The following is a 15,860-nucleotide window of genomic DNA, read 5'->3' on the forward strand; positions in this document are numbered from 1 at the left end:
AATTAGCTATGGCCGCAAATTATCATGCTTGGGTGTTTAGATGTACAGAAGCCATGCCTTGCAATTCTGCTGACACTGATTTGAAACTTTTGGCTCCTCAAAAATTTTCTTGATTAAGAAAACTGATTCTGCTTGATCTCTTGCAGGAGCCTAATGCAGATGGCCATTTGTCCGAAGCACCCTGAGACCTACCTTCTAGATGGTCTTTGTGTTCCTGGTAATCATCAATTTTTTCCCCTACCAGATATAGCTATGCCTTCTGAGTTCCCGGGCATATGGTTACAAATGAAAGTCAATAAGAGAAGTGATGACACAAAAATCATAATAACATTACACTTAGTCCCATGGTAAAATACAGGGAAGAAATATGGGCCTAGTCTCTTCAGGTTATTCTCATAGGCAAGTTCACAAGCCTTCATTCACCCAGAAATGTTTCCCTTTGTGGGGAATCCTGTGAGGTCCAGGTGCTCTTATTTAGGAAAGCGCAGACACTGCCTCAGAAGGCACTTGTTGGCACAAACTTGTGTGTCAAAACTGCAAGGAAAAAGCACTCTGGTCATATCCATCTCTTTTCATTCCTGGATGCACACTTGGTACCCCAGGAATTTCATCTTCAGATAAGGAGAAAGATCATACTAAGTGCCTAATATCTTTTTGATCAATGCCTTCAAATATTAGAAAGCATGACATTCTAGGAAACCAGTGACAGTTAAGGCAAAGAACTTGTGCTCTCCCTTTCTTTTGGGAGTTCCCTAGGACTAAGCCCATGAGAAAAGACTGTTGATCGAAACTACCTTGTTTTGTAGAATTCCAAGTAGTAGATATTAAGAAACAGACCAGTGACTATTCAGGGATTTAGGACACAAAGTTGGGATCAGGACATACAGGCCCTGTCTCTTGCACAGCTCAGTGATAGCTGAATGTGATTTTGAAATCCCTGCCTTGGGGTTTCTTTCTCCTTACCTTGCTGATTGTTACTGCTGAGAAAGAGCTTCATGTTCTCTCTGTCTCAGGAGGGTGACATGCTCCAATATTGCAAATATGGTACTTAAGAATGGCCTCCTTGCAACCCCTCAATTGCATGGAAATCACTTTGTTAAAACTCTGGGTCTTATAAGGCAGAATGAGACTCACAATGTTCTAGTACATATCAGTAAGGCAAACTCAGAAAAGTTTCCTTTCATTAACTTTAGAGAACTTGCACTGCCTTGCAGGCATCAGGCCAAGTGTGGCAATTAGGGAAGTTTCATCTGTCCAGGCATTTCACTCTTTGCCTACATTCATAGACTCATCATCATGTAGAGACCCACTCACCACAAATAAGTGTCATGGTATTTCAACCACACGAATGACATCCCATGCTTCAAAAGGATTCCTCTGCTCATGTGATGAGAAATGTGCCAAGAGAAGGTGTGTAGACATCCTAATAAGGCTGTACATGCACAATTAAGAACTTTGAACATACCTATCTTACTATACTGATTAGTCTATGATTTCAGAGGGAAACAAGACAGCGCTGTGTTAAGAACTGCAAATGACAGGATGGAACTTTTATGACACTGTGTATGATCAGCTTGGTCGGCAGATCAGTACCCATCCCGAGTATACACACGGACTTTGGACTCCCATCCAACAATGTGAGGTGCACTCTCACCCTCAACTCTTGAGGAAGGGTCTAGGTGTGCTCTATATGAAATGACAGACTATTGACACCCCGTGGAGTGCCTCACTCTCCCTGGGGAATTGAGGGGATAATGGGGCGATTGGGGGGAGGGTACGGGATGAGAGGAGGGAAAGGGAATGGGACCTGGAACTGACTTGTGAAGCAACCTAGTTTCTTATCTAAATTTAAAATGAAAAATAAAAAAGAGCTAAAAACTTTTCAACAAACATGTAAAATGTCTTCCCAATGGTCAGAAAGCTGATGCCATGAATGCAGGCAGTGTGGATGAGGGTGATACAAGTGAAGCGTTATACTTGTCTAGGGGTGGCAAATATGTAACCACTGTTAAAATTTTCATTATCTCTTTCAAGGATTTGATTAACATATGCCCCCAATTATTATGCTCAAACATATGGACGTTCAAAAACTGGGCATTGCAATTCCTCTGACACTAACATGACATTTTGGTGATGCAAAATTTTCCATCAATAAGAGAACTGATTCTACTTGATTCTTTGCAGGAGCCTAATCCCAGCTGACCATTTGTGTAAACATACCATATATTCTGTAACCATTATTCAATTGAGGAGCATATAGTTTGTTTCCAGGTTCTGACAATTACAAATACTGCAGTTATGATCATATTGGAACAGATGTCTTTTTTGTATGAAATTGAACCTTTTGATATATGTCTTAGAGTGGAATCCCTGGGTCTTGTGGTAGACTGATTCCCATTTTCCTGAGGAATCTTCATACTGATTTCCAAAGTGGGTGTATGAGTTTGCCTTCCCTCCAGCAGTGACAGATTGTTATCCTCTCTTTGCATCAACTCTTGCATAAATTGTCGTCATTGTTCTTGTTTTTAGCTATTCTGACATCTTCGGGGCCGCTCCCGGCCTCCAGAAGAGCCGCCCACACAGGAAAGGGAAAAAATATTCTGACATGAATGAGATGATTTCTCAGATTTGCTTTGATTTGCATTTATCTCTTAGCTAAGGATGTTGAGCACATTCTCAAGTGTCTCTCAGCCATTCAAGATTCTACTATTGAGAATTCTCTTTTTAGTTCTGTACCCCAGTTTTAATTTGCATTCATTGGTGTATTGGGGAACTGTGTCTTCTGTTTTTTTAAATATTGTAGATCAGCCTTCTGTATGATGTGGGTATAGTTAATATCGTTTTCCCATTTGAAGGTCTGTCTTTTTGTCTTGCAGACTGTGTCCTTTGCCTTACAGAAACTTCTTAGTTTCAGGAGGCCTCATTTGTTAATTGTTAATATCAGAGTCTTTGCTACTGGTGTTATATTCAGGAAGCTGTCTCCTGTACCAATTAACTGAATATCTCCCAATTTCTCTTCTAAGAATTTCATTGTGTTTGTATTTATGTTGGAGGTCTATGATCCATTTGTACTTAACTTTTGTGCAAGGAAAATATAGACATGGATATATCTACTTTCTACTGAATGCCTATATCCGGTTATACCAGTACTATTTTTTGAAGATGCTTTCTTTTTTCCATTGTATAATTTTAGCTTCTCTATCAAAATCAAGTGTTCAAAGGTTTGTGAATTCATCTCAGGGTGTTCAATTCAATTCCATTGGTCCACCTGTATATTTTTGTGCCAATACAAATAAGTTTTCAAGACTATAGCTCTGTAATAGAGCTTGAAGTTACAGATGTCCCTTTATTTTATAGGGTTGTTTAGGCAACCCTGGATCTATTTATCATATTTCATTACAATAGAATTATAGATCACATAGAGTGGAATTCCATTGTGAAGTCACTGATGTAGTCACCAAATATTATTGATCATTCTGTGCTTCTTCATTGAACAGACCTCAGAGAACATGTGTAGGCATCATTTACCGGAAGTGCTTGGACAATTAAGAAATTTGAATGTGCCAAACTTACTATGGTGATAGGGAAATGGGATAGCACTCGTCAAAGAACAAAAAATGACAGGTTGGAAATTTTATGACACACTACATGATCAGATGCTAAAATTCTTTCAACAAACCTATAATATGCCTTCACAATGCTATGAATGCAGGAAGTGAGGATGAGGTTGAAAAAACTGAAGAGTTAAACGTGGCTTGGTGTGGCAAGCAGGTAACCACCATGAAATTTTTTCATTATTTCTTCTATGGCTTTGATTAGCGATTGACCCAATTATCATGCTTGAGGGATTGGGAATTCTGAAGATGGGCATTACAATTCCAATGACACCGACATGATATTTTGGCCCCCAAATATGTTTCCTTGGGTAAGAGAACTGATTACGCTTGATACCATGCAGGAGCCAAATGCCACATTCTCATTTGTCCAAAGCTCACAGAGATGTACCTTCTAGATGGTCTTTGTCATCCTGCTAAGAAGCAATGTTTGTGACACAATATCAAGTATAGCTATGTTTTCTTAGGACCCAGGTTTATGATGACAAACCAATGTCATGAATAGAGCTGATGACACAAAAATGATGCACAATCAGTTTATGCTGAGGCCCAAGCAAAAGAAAAGTTTAAAAACGAGGACCTAATCTCCTCAGGCCACTCTTATAGGCTTTTGCACAGGGCCTCATTCACCCAGGAGTATTTCCCTCTCTTGGGAATCCTGTGAGGTACAGTTGCTCTTGTTTAGAGGAGCACTGAGCCTCCATCAGAAGGAAGTTGTGCCACTCTCATGTATCAAGGATGCCATGCATCAGCACTCTTCTCATGTCCATCTCTTCTCTTCTGCATTTCAGTGATCCCAGATGCCAACATGGTGCCTCAATCATGAGACATTCATGTAAGTGGAAATATCAGCATAAGTGGCTGGCTAAATCCTGGAGATGTGCATTCAAAGATTGAAATTCATGAACTTCTATGAAAACAAAAACTTGCAGCACAAAACTTGTGTTCTCCTTTCCTTTTGGGAATCACCTAGCAATAAACCCATGAGACCAGGATGCTAATTGAAACTGCAATTCTTGTGGAATTCAAATAATAGGTAATGGGAAACAGAGGACTGGCTGGACTGGGAAGTGGTTCAAAAACCTTAGACCAGGATGTTCAGGGATTCTCCCTGCAGAGCTCAGTGATAAGTGATTGTGATCTTGAAATCCCTGCCTTGGGGTGTCTATTGAACTCTCATGTTGTATGTTACTGCTGGAGACAGAGCTTTATATTCTTGCTGTGTCAGGAGTATGACATGATACAAACACTCAAAGATGTCACTTAATAATGTATACATTGAGGCAATCAAGTGCAAGGAGAAAATTTGGTTACTTCTCTGGGGCTCATAAGGCAGATGTAGACTCACAGTACAAATTACATATCACTTAGGCAACCTCGGATATCTTTTCTTTCGTTAGGATTAGTGAACTTTTCCTGCCATTCAGGCATCAGGCCACATGAGGCAATTTGACAGGATGCATCTGGCCAGGTATTCCACTTTTGGCGAGATTTACAGGCTCTTCATCATGTTTAGACCCACTCCTAACACATCAGTGGCATGGATTTTTAACCACATTAATGACACTCCAAGCTGCAAATGCTTACGTTGCATGTGTGATAAGAAATGGGTCAAGAGTACAGGTTTAGGTATCCTATACACAGTGAAGGGCTATAAAGAAGCATCAACCTACCACAAGACCCAGCAACTCCACTCTTAGGCATATATCCAAAAGATGCCCATTCATACAACAAAGATGTCTGTTTCACCATGTTCATAGCAGATTTATTTGTAATAGGCAGAACTTGGAAGCAACCTAGATGTCCCTCAACCGAAGAGGGGATAGAGAAAATGCTACACAATTGAGAACTATTCAGCAGAAAAAAGTAATGGAATCTTGAGATTCGCAGGCAAATGGATGACACTAGAAGAAACCATCCTGAGTGAGGTAACCCAGTCACAAAAAGAGAAACATGGCATGTACTCTCTCATATATGGATTTTAGACATAGATCTGGGGAGTGCCAGCCTACAATCCTATGGCCAGAGAGTCTGGGAAACAGAGACTTCATTTAGCGGCTGATCGAAGAAGAGGCAGACTCACTTGGTTAAGTACTGAGCTGAAATCAAGAAAGCCAGTAACAGAGAGGGAGGACTGATGATCAAAGGGATTAAGACTCGGCCGGTTTAACCACCAGAAACAGCTGACCAGACAAAGGTTAACTCTTGAATCCCAGGCATCAGCCTGGGAATCCAGCATGGGACTGATCAAGACCCCCTTAATCTGAGTGTCAGTGAGGAGGCCTAGGTAATCTATTGAGCCTTGGGCAGCAGATCAGTACGCATCCCAAGTATACACACGGACTTTGGTCTCCCATAGAACAATGTGAGGTGCACTCTCACCCTGAACACTTGGGGAAGGGTCTATGCTCTCCCCTATATGAAAAGACAGACTATGGACACCCCCATGGAGGGCCTCACCCTCCCTGGGGGAATGAGGGAATAATGGAGGCGGTTAGGGGGAGGGCACGGGAGGAGGGAAGGGAAAGGGAGAGGGACCTGGAAGTGACTTGTGAAGCAACCTTGTTTCTTATCTAAATTTAAACTGGAAAATAAAATTAAAAAAAAGAAATGGGTCAAGAGTACAGGTTTAGCTATCCTAATCACACAGTGAATGGGCTATAAAGAAGCATAAAGTCATGCATCTTACAATGGTGATTGGGCTGTGATGTCAGAGGGAAATGGGATAGAGTCCTGCAAATAACTGGATATGAATGTTCTTGGACCTTGTAAGACAAAGTGCCAGATCAGAAGCTAAATATTTTTCCACAGACCTAAAATATGCCTACGCAATGTTCTGTCAGCTAATGATATGAATGCAGGTGGTTAGGATGTTGGTTAATCATTTGAAAGTTTAAACAAAAAGTTAACAAGCATTAAAATTTTTCATTATCTCTTCCACAAATTTGATTAACAATTGCCATCAACTATCGTGTAGAGAGTTTGGATGTTCCGAAGCTTGGCATTTCAGTTCCTCTGACACTGACATGACATTTTGGGGACACCAAATTTTCCTTGACTAAGTGAACTGATTCTGCATGATCCCTTGCAAGAGATTATTGCTGGCTGATATTTGTCAGAAGCTCGCTGAGACATATCTTCTAGATGTTCTTTGTCATGCTGGCAAGTAGCACGGTTTATTTCCCACTATCAGGTATAGCTATGCATTCTGAGGATGGGGATCTATGATGACAAACCAATGTTATGAAGAGAGGTGATGACATAAAAATCATGCTCAATGGGATTACGCTGATGCCCAGGCTAAAGTACAGGGGAGAAATGGGGTCCTAGTCACCACTATTCTCATAGGCCAGTGCACAGGCCTTTAATCACCCAGGAGTGTTTTCATGTCTATAGAATCCTTTAAGGTACAGGTGCTCTACTTTAGAAGAGCATGAGTCCTTCCTCAGAAGGCATTAGTTGGGGAATCTATGTATGACAAGGCTGGTAGGCATTAGCACTTTGCTCGTGTCCATCTCTTCTGTTTTGCATTTCAGTGATCCAGGATGCTGTCTTCTAACCAAGTAATTTCACCTTAAGGTAAATGGAAAGTTCGTGGTAATAGCTAGATCTCTTTCGGATATATGCCTTCAAACATTAGAAAGCATGACCTTCTAGGAATGCAGTGACCTTTAAGGGATACAAGTTGGGCTCTCTCTTGCTTTTTGGAATCCCCTAGACCTAACCATGAAAAAGGTTGGCAATTCATACTGCATTACCTTGTAGAATTCCAAGTAGTAGGTACTGGGTAAGAGAGCACTGACTGTTCTCTGAGGTAGGACACAAGGCTTGGGTCAGGACATTCAGGATCTTTTCCTTGCATAGCTCAATGATAGTTGAATGTGACCTTCAAATCCCCTTCGTGGAGTATCTATCTACTTCCCATACTGATTGTTACAGCAGGGACAAATGCTTCCTGTTTTCACTGGGTCAGGTGGGTGACATGCTCCAAACTTGTATAGACGGTGCTCAAGAATGACCACTATGCAAGGTCTAGACAGCAGGATAACTCCATGTTACTATTCTGGGGCTCATGAGGCAGACAGTAACCTAGTGCACAAATATACATATATGTTAGAGAAACACTGATACATTTTCACTTCTGTAGGATTAGTGAAATTGTCCTGCCATACAGGCTTAAGCCTATTTGTGTCAATTCGAAAGGTTGCATCTGGCCATGTATTCCCCACTTTGCCTAGATGACCATGCTCATCAACAGGTAGAGACACACTCACCACACATCACTGGCATGCAATTTCAACCACATGAATGACATCCCAAGTTGCAAAGACTTCTTTGCATATGTCATAAGAAATGGGCCAAGAGTCCAGGTATAGGTGTCCTAGCAGGTGGTGATTGGCCAATAAAGAACATTGAGGTTATGCATCTGACAATGGTGATTTCTCGCTGATATCAGAGTAAATAGGATAGAGCTTTCTGGGATAGAGCTTTGCAAAGAACTGGTCATGAATTGTCTTGGACTTTGTAAGAAACATTGCCTGATCAGAAGGTAAAATGTTTTCAGCAGACCAATTATATATCTTCCAAATTCTCTGTCAGCTAATGCTATCGAATCATGCAGTGATGATGAGGGTGAAACATTGGAAGGATTATTCTTGTCTACAGGTAGCAAACAAGCAACAAGTATTAAAATTTTTCATTATCTCTTCCATGACTATGAATAACATTTTTCCCCAAAAATTGTGTAGAGTGTTTGGATTTCTGAAGCTGGGCATTTCAATTCCTCTGACACTGATATAACATTTTGGTGATGCTAAATTTTCTTGACTAAGAGAATTGATTCTGCTTGATTACATGCAGGAGCCTAATGCAAGCGGACCATTGGTCTAAAGCTTGCTGACATTACCTTCTAGATGGTTTTTGTCATCCTGGTAAGAAGCATGGTTTGTGTCCCATTATCAGGTATAGATATGCCTTCTGAGGATATGGGTCTATGATGGCAAACCAATGTCATGAAGAGAGATGATAACATCAAATCATGCTCAATAGGATTATGCTGAGGCCCAGGCTAAAGGACAGGAGACAAATGGGGACCAAAGTTACTTAGGGCATTCTCGTAAGCCATAACAAAGGCCCTCATTTACAAAGCAATGGTTCCCTGTCTGGGGATTCCTGTGAGATCTAGTTGCTCTTCTTTTGGAGAGCATGAGTCCTGCAACAGAAGGCCATAATTTGGGCAAACCATGTATGTCAATGCTGGCCGGCCTGAGGACTTTGCTCATGTCCATCTTTCTCTTATGGATTTCAGTGATACAAGATGCATACTTGGTGCCCCAACCCTTTCTCCTCAAGGTAAGTGGAAAGTTCATGTTAAGTGCCTGGGTCTGCTTTGGATATCTGCCTTCAAACATTAGAAAACATGACCTTCTCTGAATCAAGTGATATTTAAGGCATAGAACTTGGGTTCTCCCTTCCCTTTAGGAATCCCCTAGGCCTAAGACCATGATAAAAGAATAATAATTCACGCTGCCATGTCTTTTAGCATTCCAAGTGCTAGGTATTGTGTAACTGTGCAGTGACTGTTCCAAGAGGTAATTCACAAGGAATGGTTACGGAAGTTCATGCCATATTCCTAGCACAGCTCATTGATTGGTGAATATATTCTTCAAATAACTTCCATATTGATTGTAAATGCCTTGGCAAAAGCTTCATGTTCTAACAGTGTCAGGAAGGTTTCATGCTCCACACTTGAGTTGATGGCATTCAGGATTATCCAGTGTAAGTGGCCTCGACTCAAGGGAGATCACTACGTTACCTGTGTAAGGCTCAAAATTGAGACAGAGACTCAGAGATTTATACGGACTAATATACATATAAGTAAGGCAAAATATGATACCTTTTCATTTTATTAGGATTAGTGAACTTTTTCTGCCATTCAGGCATTAGGCAACATGAGGCAATTCAACAGTGAATATCTAGCCAGGCATACCACTATTGCCTAGATGCACAGGCTCATCAAAATGAGGAGACCCACTCACCACACATAAGTGGCATGAAATTTCAAAATCATGAATGGCATCCCAAGTTATAAAGGCATCCATCCTTCATGTGATAAGGTATTAGCCAGGAGAACAGGTGAAGTTTTCATATGCATGTTGTGCTTGGGCAATTAAGAAACTTGAGGTTATGCATCCTACAATAGTGAGTATTCAATGATATCAGAGGGAAATATGATAGCTCTATGCAGTGCAGCTGAGATACCTTGGACCTTATAAGACACAATGAATGATCAGATGGTAACATGTTTTCACCAGGAATATAATATGCATTCCCTATGGTCTGTCACCTCATGCAATAAATGCTGGAAGTGAGCATGAGGATGAAACCAGTGAAGGGTTAAACTTGGCTAGGTGTGCAAACAGGTAACTGCATTTGCAATTTAACTTTATCTACCACAAAGCACTGATTATCAATGCACCCAATCATCATAATCTATATATGGGCACTCCAAACCGAGCATTGCAATTCTGCTGACACTGACTTGTAAATTTGGAACCATAAAATTTTCCTTGACTGAGACAACTGGTTCTGCTTGATACCCTGCAGGAGTCTAATGCCCGCTGAACATTTGTGTGAAGCTTGCTGAGACCTACCTTCTAGACAGATGGTCTTTGTCATCCTGGTAAGTATCACAGTTTGTGACGCACGAGCAGGTATAGCAATGCCTGTTGAGGACATGGGTCTATGGGGACAAACCAACGTCATGAAGAGAGGTGATGACATAAATATCATGCTCAGGATGGGGCTTCTGAGTCCCAGGCAAAAGGTCAGGGAGAAATGGGTGACTAGGCCCATCATGCCTTTCTCATAGGCCAGTGCACAGGCCCTCAGTACCCAGCAGTGTTTCCCTTCTGGGGAATCCTGTTAAGTCCAGGTGCTCTCCCTTAGATGAGCCTGAATCCTGCCAAGGAAGGCACTTTTTGGCAAAAATCTATGTTTGTCAACCTGGACGGCATCAGCACACTGCTCATTTCCATCCACTCTCTTCTGCATTTCAGTTAACAGGCATGTAGACTTGGTGCCTTGTAGGCTTCAACGGACGCTGTAACGATACGAGACACACAATTACTGAAAGTAAAGCTAAGTATTTAATGTAGAAATACTCACAAGATACCAAACAAGTAACCCAGATGATACAAGCCGTTTCCTCTGCCGAGCCAGAAGCCGAACTCCAGGAAAAGAGACCGAGACTTCCTGTGTGCTGTCTTTTATACCTTCCCCCGTAACGCCCCCTAGCCATGTCCAAAAGTGGGCCTGGCTAGTGACGTAGTTCTGCCTACGTACGTATACGTCTTTACCTCCAGCCATATACGTCTTCAGTCCTGCCTAAAGTGGGTGTGGTTAGTGGTGTGGTAAACCGAACTTTTATTACCTCATCTGTATGTATCTCTAATAAGTCACATGTTTAATGACGGCATCAGACTTCCTCCTACTGTACCTCAATCACTTCACATTCAGGTATGTGGAAATATCAGCTTAAGTGCCTATGTCTCAATTGGATATCATTATTCAAACATTAGAAAACAAGACATTCTAGAAATCCAGTGAAATTTAAGCCAGTGAACTTGGGCTCTCGCTTTCTTTTTGGAATCCACTCAGACTAAAACCATGATAAAAAGTTGGAAATAAAAGATTCCGAGTTATTTAGAATTCCTATAGTAGGTATTGGTTAACTGAGCTGTGAAATTTCAAAGATATGGGACAAAACAAATGGGTGAAGGAGTTCAGTCCATTTTTCTTGCACAGCTCATTGATAGGTGAAAGTATTTTTCAAATAAATTCCACACTGATTGTTACTGCCTCTGGGCAGGGTTAATCTTAGCTAGGTGTGGCAAAAGATAACTGCATTTGCAATTTATCATTATCTACCCGGAAGCAATGATTATCAATGCACACAATCATCACATTGTAGATATTGGGAATTAAAATCTGAGCATTGCGATTGTGCTGACACTGACTTGTAAATTTGGATCCATAAATTTTCTTCACTGAGATAACTGATTCTGCTTGATATCCTCAGGAGGCTTATGCCCGCTGACCATTTGTGTGAAGCTTGCCGAGCCATACACTCAGAATAGATGGTCTTCATCATCATGATAAGTAACACTGTTTGTGTCCCACTAGCAGGTATAGCTATGCCTTCTGAGGACACGGGTCTATGAAGACAAACCTATGTCATGAAGAGAGGTGGTGACATAAATATCATGCTCTGGTTCCGGCAGCTGAGGCCCAGGTAAAAGGACAGGCGAGAAATGGGGAACTAGTCCCATCGTGCCTTTGCAATAGGCCCGTGTACAGGCCCTAATTCACACAGAGTGTTTCCTTTCTGGGGAATCCTGTTATGTCCAGGTGCTCTTCTTTAGGGGAGCATGAGTCCTGCCAAGGAAGGCACTTTTTGGCAAAATCTAAATATGTCCAGATGGCCGGCATCAGCACACTGCTGATTTCCATCTATTCTATTATTCATTTCAGTGAACGAGCATTCAGACTTGGTGCCTCAATCATTTCACCTTCCTGTACGTGCCAATATCAGTTTAAGTACCTCGGTCTCGTTTTGATATCCTCCTTCAAACATTAGAAATCAAGACTTTCCTAGATTCCAATGAAATCTAAGCCATAAAGCTTGGGATCTCCCTTCCTTTTTGGAATCCAATCTGACTAAGACTATGATAAAAGGATGGTAATTAAAGATGCCTTGACTTTATAAATACAATTAGTAGATATTGGGTAACTGAGCTGTGAACAGGTGGGATCAAGAAATGGATCAGGACTTCTGACCACTTTAATTACACAGCACATTGATAGGTGAATGTATGTTTCAAAAACCTTCCACATTGATTGTTACTGCCTTGGCAAGAGCTTTATGTTCTCACTGTGCCAGGAAGTATATATGCTCCAGTCTTACATAGATGTTGCTCAGGAGTGTCCGCTCTGCAGGCCCAGGAGTGCAGGGAGATCACTAGGTTACCTTTCTTAGGGTCAAATTGAGAGAGACTCACAGTGTTCTAGTGTACTAATGTACACATCAGTAAGTTAACCTCAGATACCATTTCTTTTTGTTAGGATTAGTGAACTTGCCCTGAGATGCAGGCAACAGGCCACATGAGGCAATTTGTCAATATGCAACTGGACAGTCATTCCCCTCTTTGCATAGATGCACAGGCTCAGCATTATGGGGATAACCACTCACCACACATAATTGGCATGAAATTTCAAACACATGATTGTCATCCCAAATTATAAAGGCCTCGATTCTTCCTGTGATAAGATACGGTAAGAGAACAGGTTAAGGCATCCTATGCATGTGGTGCTTGGGCAGTTAAGAAACTTGAGGTTATACATCCTATATTGGTGAGTACTGACTCAGTGATGTCATAGGGAAATAGGAAAGCTCAGTGCAGAGCAGATGAGATGTCTTGAACCTAGTGAGACACAGTGAAAGATCAGATGGTAAAACGTTTTCACCAGACCTATAATGTGCCCTTCCCATGGTCTGTCAGCTCAAGCATTGAATGCCTGCAGTGAGGATGAGGATGAAACCAGTGATTGGTTAATCTTGGCTAGGTGTGGCTAAAGATAACTGCATTTGCAATTTATCATTATCTACCCCAAAGCACTAATAAACAATGCACGCAATCATCACATTGTAGATATAGGGAATTCCAAACCTGAGCATTGCGATTGTGCTGACACTGACTTGTAAATATGGAGCCCATGAATTTTTTCAATGAGATAACTGATTCTGCTTGATACCCTCAGGAGGTTAATGCCCACTGATCATTTGTGTGAAGCTTGTCGAGATACTTTCTGAATAGATGGTCTTTGTCATCCTGGTAAGTAGCACTGTTTGTGTCCCACTAGCATGTATAGTTATGCCTTCTGAGGACACAGGTCTATGATGACAAACCTACGTCATGAAGACAGGTGATGACATAAAAATCATGCTCAGGTTCCAGCTGCTGAGGCCCAGGTTAAAGGACAGGGATGAAATGGGTGACTACTCCCATCAGCCCTTTCCCATAGGCCTGTGTACAGGCCCTCATTCACCCAGCAGTGTTTCCCTTCTGGGGAATCCTGTTAAGTCCAGTTGCTCTTCATTAGGGGAGCATGAGTCCTCCCAAAGAAGGATTTTTGGCAAACTCGAAGTATGTCCATATGGCCGGCATCAACACACTGATCATTTGCATCTATACTCTTATGCATTTCAGTGAACGATGATTCAGTCTTGGTTCCTCAATCATTTCACCTTCAGGTACGTGGTAATTTCTCTGTATGTACCCAGGTCACGTTTTGATATCCTCCCTCAAACATTAGAAAGCAAGGCCTTCTAGGATTCCATTGAAATCTAAGCCATAAAACTTGGTTGCTCTCTTCCTTTTTGGAATCCTATCTGACTAAGACCATGATAAAAGGGTGGTAATTAACGATGCCTTGACTGTATAATTCCAATTATTAGATATTGGGTAACTGAGCTGTGATTTTCGAAGAGGTGGGATCAAGAAATGGATCAGGACTTTCAGACCATTTTAATTACCCAGCATATTGATAGGTGAATGTTTTTTTCAAATACCTTCCACATTGATTATTACTAACTTGGCAAGAGTTTTATGTTGTCACTGTGCCAGGAATTATTCATGCTCCAGTCTTGCATAGATCTTGCTCATGTGTGTCCAGTCTTCAGGTCCAGGATTGCAGGGAGATCACTAGGTGTTCTTTCTGAAGGTCTAAAGGGAGACACACACTCACAGTGTTCAAGTGGACTAATGTACATCTCAGTAGGTTAAACTCAGATACCATTTCTTTTTGTTAGGATTAGAGAACTTGTCCTGATATGCAGGCAACCGGCCACATGCGGCAATACGACAATGTGCAGCTGGACAGGCATTCCCTCCTAGGCATATATGCTCATGTTCATCTTTATGTGGATACCCATTCACCACATATAAGTGGCATGAAATTTCAAACACATGCAAGTCATCCAAAGCTATAAAGAACCCCATCCTTCCTGTGATAATGTGGGATAACGGAACTGGTGAAGGCACCCCAAGTTTGTGGTGTTTGGGAACTTAAGAAATTTGAGTTTATCCATCCTACAATGGTGAATATGTAGTGAAGTCACAGGGAAATAGGATAGCTCAATGCAGAGCAGATGAGATATCTTGAACTTAGTGAGACTCAGTGAATGATCAGATGTTAAAATGTTTTCTCCAGGCCTATAATATGCCCTACCCATGGTCTGTCAGCTCTAGGATTGAATGCTGCCAGTGAGGATGAGAGTCAAAACAGTGATGGGTTAATATTGGCTAGGTGTGCAATAGATAACTGCATTTTCAATTTATCATTAACTACCCCGAAGCACTGATTATCAATGCACACAGTTCATCACAATGTAGATATTGGGAGTTCCAAACCTGAGCATTGCATTTATGCTGAAACTGACTTGTAAATTGGGATCCCTAAATTATCTTCATTGAGATAACTGATTCTGTTTGATATCCTCAGGAGGCTTATGCCTGCTGACCATTTGTGTGAAGCTTGCCGAGACATACCTTCTGAATAGATGGTCTTTGTCATCCTGGTAAGTAGCACTGTTTGTGTTCCACTAGCATGTATAGCTATGTCTTATGTGTAACGGGTCTATGATGACACACCTACGTCATGAAGAGAGGTGATGACAAAAATATCATGTTCAGGTTCCTGCTGCTGAGGCCCAGGTTAAAGGACAGGGGAGAAATGGGGGACTAGTCTCATCAGGCCTTTCCCATAGGCCGTTGGACAGGCCCTCATTCACCCAGCAGTGTTACCCTTCCGGGGAATCCTGTTAAGTCCAGCTCCTCTTCATTAGGGGAGCATGAGTCCTCCCAAGGAAGGCTCTTTTGGCAAAATCTAAGTATGTCCAGTAGGCTGGAATCAGAACATTGCTCATTTCCATCTATTCTCTTATGCATTTCAGTGAACGACGATTCAGACTTGGTGCCTCAATCATTTCACCTTCAGGTATGTGGCAATATCAGTGTATGTACCTAGGTCTCGTTTTGATATCATCCTTCAAACATTCGAAAGCAAGACCTTCTAGGATTCCAATGAAATCTAAGCCATAAAACTTGGGACCTCCCTTCCTTTTTGGAATCCAATCTGACAAAGACCAGGATAAAAGGTTGGTAATTAAAGATGCCTTGACTTATA

The 15,860-nt window shown here is 41.5% G+C and overlaps 7 non-coding genes and 1 pseudogene across 7 annotated transcripts; all 8 read left to right on the plus strand.

Annotated features, from left to right (window-relative positions):
* The first annotated feature begins 269 nt into the window (after positions 1 to 269).
* On the plus strand, positions 270 to 344 carry LOC121134968 (annotated as a pseudogene).
* A 3,742-nt stretch (positions 345 to 4,086) lies between these two features.
* Positions 4,087 to 4,165, plus strand: LOC121134867. The gene has a single exon (XR_005872075.1). It is a non-coding gene; the product is annotated as a small nucleolar RNA SNORD115 (small nucleolar RNA).
* A 2,667-nt stretch (positions 4,166 to 6,832) lies between these two features.
* On the plus strand, positions 6,833 to 6,911 carry LOC121135017. Its single transcript, XR_005872210.1, has one exon. It is a non-coding gene; the product is annotated as a small nucleolar RNA SNORD115 (small nucleolar RNA).
* Positions 6,912 to 8,601: 1,690 nt separating this feature from the next.
* LOC121135068 lies at positions 8,602 to 8,679 on the plus strand. Its single transcript, XR_005872259.1, has one exon. It is a non-coding gene; the product is annotated as a small nucleolar RNA SNORD115 (small nucleolar RNA).
* A 1,673-nt stretch (positions 8,680 to 10,352) lies between these two features.
* LOC121134918 lies at positions 10,353 to 10,431 on the plus strand. The gene has a single exon (XR_005872125.1). It is a non-coding gene; the product is annotated as a small nucleolar RNA SNORD115 (small nucleolar RNA).
* Positions 10,432 to 11,826: 1,395 nt separating this feature from the next.
* On the plus strand, positions 11,827 to 11,905 carry LOC121134903. The gene has a single exon (XR_005872110.1). It is a non-coding gene; the product is annotated as a small nucleolar RNA SNORD115 (small nucleolar RNA).
* A 1,658-nt stretch (positions 11,906 to 13,563) lies between these two features.
* LOC121134880 lies at positions 13,564 to 13,642 on the plus strand. Its single transcript, XR_005872088.1, has one exon. It is a non-coding gene; the product is annotated as a small nucleolar RNA SNORD115 (small nucleolar RNA).
* Positions 13,643 to 15,307: 1,665 nt separating this feature from the next.
* LOC121134893 lies at positions 15,308 to 15,386 on the plus strand. The gene has a single exon (XR_005872100.1). It is a non-coding gene; the product is annotated as a small nucleolar RNA SNORD115 (small nucleolar RNA).
* Positions 15,387 to 15,860: the final 474 nt, after the last annotated feature.

This window comes from Mesocricetus auratus, unplaced genomic scaffold (genome assembly GCF_017639785.1).
Source record: "Mesocricetus auratus isolate SY011 unplaced genomic scaffold, BCM_Maur_2.0 Super-Scaffold_100030, whole genome shotgun sequence".
In the NCBI taxonomy this organism is placed as follows: Eukaryota; Metazoa; Chordata; class Mammalia; order Rodentia; family Cricetidae; genus Mesocricetus; species Mesocricetus auratus.